Here is a 4194-nt window from a genome sequence, read left to right as displayed (position 1 = left end):
GAACAGGCTGCTGGAGATGGTGGTGGAGGCAGTTACGATAGTCTGAAGAAGGGTCTCGACACGAAACGTCACCCATTCCTTCTCTCCAGAGATGCTGCCTGTCCCGCTGGGTTACTCCAGCTTTTTGTGTCGATCTTCGGTTTAAACCAACATCTTCATCTGCAGTTCCTTCCTACACTGATGGATATGCAGGGAATGGAGGGATATGGGTTATGTACAGGCAGATAAGAGTTGGTCTTGGCATCATGTTTGGCACAGACGTTGAGGACTGAAGGGTCTGTTCTTCAGCTGTGTTCTGTGGTCTATGTTCTATGTTCAATGTTCAGGAGCCCAATGGTCCTCTCTCCCTTGCCCACTGCAGACAGAGGTCCTGCGAGCTCTCTCTGGGGATATGGAGGGATGGAAGGCCATTCAGCCTTTCAAGTCCATGCTAACTCCTGTCAGCTACATTCCCCACCCCATGTCATTAAATTGGGAAGGGTGCAGAGGGGATTCACCCAATGTTACTTGGGCTTGCAAGGGGAGGTCGGATGGGCTGGGATTTTTTTTCTTTGGAGCGCAGGTGGCAGATGGGTGACCTTATTGAGGTGTACAAGATCACGAGTGGCACGGATAAAGTGAACGCTCAATCTCTTTCCCAGGGTAGAGGATTCTAAAACTAGAGGGCACAGGCTTAAGGTGAGAGGGTTGAGATTTAAGAGTGACCATCAGGGGCAACTTTGTCCCTCAGAGGGTAATTGTATCTGGAATGAGCTGTCAGAGGAAGCTTTAGACTCCGCTACAATTATGACTTTCAAATTTGGACTGATGTATGGATAGGAAGTGTTTAGAAGACTATGGGCCAAATGCAGGGAAATGTCTCCATAATTTTCCTCAGAACCACTTTTCCTTTGTTCTGATCCAGTTCCTTGTTTCCATGCCAACCTCTCTCATAGAACAGTACAGCACAGGAGCAGGCCCTTCGGCCCACAATGTCCATGCTGAACATGATGCCAAATCAAACTAATCACCTCTACCTGCACGTAATCCATATCCCTCCATTCCCTGCATATCCATGTGCCTATCTAAAAACGTGACTGATGTATCTGTGCCACCACCCCAGGCACCCACCACTCTCTGTGTAAAAACCTCACCCCCACACATCTCCTTTAAACGTTGCCCCTCTCACCTTAACGCTATGCCCCTGCAGAGATTTCTACTCTGGGTTATAAATTCCACCCCATCTACATCTGGAACAACTTTAGATACTTCCCTCAGCCTTTGGTGCTCGAGAGAAAACGATCCAACATTGCCCAACGTCTCCTCGTAGCTTGCAACAGAGGAACTCAGTGGGTCAGGCAGCATTCTTTCAAGAAGGGTCCCAACCGAAAAGACTTCACTCCATTTCCTTCCATAGATGCCGCCTGATGTGTTGAGTTCTTATACCCAATTCCCTGACCAATGAAGCCTTCTTGTCTGTCTCGGCCAGTGTGCTGTGGAAATGTGCTCACACTGATACCTAATACCTCTCCCTATTTGTGTGGCCATTTGTACCTGGACCCCAAGACCCCTCTGTGCATCAGTGCTGTTAAGGGTCTTACCATCAGCTATGTATCTTCCCCATACATTGGACCTCCCAGAGTACAGCACCTCACACTTTAATACCCTGTGTCCTCTGGGTCTTGATTCCCCAACCCTGGGGTAAAAGACTCTGAGTACCCCATGTTTGCCCCTCATGATTTTATACACCTCTATAAGATCACCCCTCATCCTCCTGCTCTCCAAGGAATAAAGACCTAGCCTGCCCAACCTCTCCCTCCTAATCTTGCCTGAAGATGAAGGATTGAATAGCCATGGGCTGGTATACTCTCTGTCCAAGGCGTGTGCGTGTGCGTGTGCGTGTGCGTGTGCGTGTGCGTGTGCGTTGCGTGTGCGTGTGCATGTGTGTGTGTGTGTGAGTGTGTGTGTGTGTGTGTGTGTGTGTGTGAGTGTGTGTGAGAGTGTGTGTGTGTGTGTGTGTGTGTGTGTGTGTGTGTGTGTGTGTGTGTGTGTGTGTGTGTGTGTGAGAGTGTGTGTGTGTGTGTGTGTGTGTGTGTGTGTGTGTGTGTGTGTGTGTGTGTGTGTGTGTGTGTTTGAGCATGCACGTGTGAGTGCGTGAGTGAGTGTGTGTGTGTGCATGTGTTTGAGTGAGTGAGTGAGTGTGTAAGTGTGTGTGTGAGTGTGCATGTGTGAGCGTATGTGTGTGAGTGTTTGAGTGTGAGTGTGTGTGAGTGTGCATGTGTTTGAGTGTGTGTTTGAGTGAGTGAGTGTATACGAGTGTGTGTGAGTGTGCATGTTTTTGAGTGAGTGAGTGTGTAAGGGTGTGTTTGAGTGTGCATGTGTGTGCGTGTGTGCACGCGCGGTGACACAAGTCCGGAGGGATAATGGGACATCATTTAATTGTGTCAGGCAGTTGGCAGTGTCTGGGCCAGAGTGCTGTGGGAATGATACCTAATACCTGGCGGAACATGTTTGCCTGTGAGTCTGATTTTAATTTACAATGTGATCCTATTTGTGTACACCTCCATGTTTACTAAGCACCTGTTGAGTTATTTCCTGATTAGGCTGATGGCCACGTTGCCTATCTTCCGTTTGCACAAAGGCAACGTCAAACCACACAAAGTGGAGGTGACAAGAATCAAATACCTGTCTCCATCCCTCCAGGCCATTTACCATCCCTTCCCCCTCACCCAGCCCGCTCTCCCACACACTGCGCTGGTCTCAGTCTGGGACGAGACAAAAGGGGCTTTGGCATTGACACATGCCCACACTGGGGGAAAGCAAGGAGGGTAAATGTCACCAGGGTCACCCATCTCCTGGTCCACTGTACACATGCATGCACATTGACATAGAAACATAGAAAATAGGTGCAGGAGTAGGCCATTCGGCCCTTCGAGCCTGCACCCGCCATTCAATATGATCATGGCTGATTATCCAACTCAGTATCCTGTACCTGCCTTCTCTCCATACCCCCTGATCCCTTTAGCCACAAGGGCCACATCTAACTCCCTCTTAAATATAGCCAATGAACTGGCCTCAACTACCTTCTGTGGCAGAGAATTCCAGAGATTTATTACTCTCTGTGTGAAAAATGTTTTTCTCATCTCGGTCCTAAAGGATTTCCCCTTTATCCTTAAACTGTGACCCCTTGTCCTGGACTTCCCCAACATCGGGAACAATCTTCCTGCATCTAGCCTGTCCAACCCCTTAAGAATTTTGTAAGTTTCTATAGGATCCCCCCTCAATCTTCTAAATTCTAGCGGGTACAAGCCGAGTCTATCCAGTCTTTCTTCATATGAAAGTCCTGCCATCCCAGGAATCAGTCTGGTGAACCTTCTCTGTACTCCCTCTATGGCAAGAATGTCTTTCCTCAGATTTGGAGACCAAAACTGTACACAATACTCCAGGTGTGGTCTCACCAATACCCTGTACAACTGCAGTAGAACCTCCCTGCTCCTATACTCAAATCCCTTTGCTATGAATGTTAACATACCATTCGCTTTCTTCACTGCCTGCTGCACCTGCATGCCTACTTTCAATGACTGGTGTACCATGACACCCAGGTCTCGTTGCATCTCCCCTTTTCCTAATCGGCCACCATTCAGATAAAAGTCTACTTTCCTGTTTTTGCCACCAAAGTGGATAACCTCACATTTATCCACATTATACTGCATTTCACAGCACCCATGTAGAGATGGTTGAAAGCTTCAAGGTCCTCGGAGTAAATTTCACCAGCAACTTGTCCTTGACCAGCCTTACTGAAGCAATGACCAAGAAAGCACACCAACACCTCTGCTTCCTCAGAAGGCTTAGGAAGGTCGGCTTGACCAGAACAACTCTCACCAACTTCTACAGATGCACCATAGAAAGCATTTTATTGGGGATACATCACAGCTCCATCCAAGACTGAAAGGTACAGCAGTGAATTGTGGAGGTAGCCCAGACCATCACACAATCCAACCTGCCTTCCATCGATAGACACAAAATGCTGGAGTAACTCTGCGGGGCAGGGAGCATCTCTGGAGAGAAGGAATGGGTGATGCTTCAGGTCAAGACCCTTATTCAGGCTCCATCTACACTTCACGCTGCCTCGACAAGGCCACCAGCATAATCAAGGATCAGTCTCACTCCCTCTTCTCCCCTCTTCCATTCGGCAAGAGGTCCAGAAGTTTGAAA

The sequence above is a fragment of the Amblyraja radiata genome, chromosome 15 (assembly GCF_010909765.2).
Source record: "Amblyraja radiata isolate CabotCenter1 chromosome 15, sAmbRad1.1.pri, whole genome shotgun sequence".
NCBI classification, from domain to species: domain Eukaryota; kingdom Metazoa; phylum Chordata; class Chondrichthyes; order Rajiformes; family Rajidae; genus Amblyraja; species Amblyraja radiata.
Note: the sequence above shows the minus strand (reverse complement) of the source record.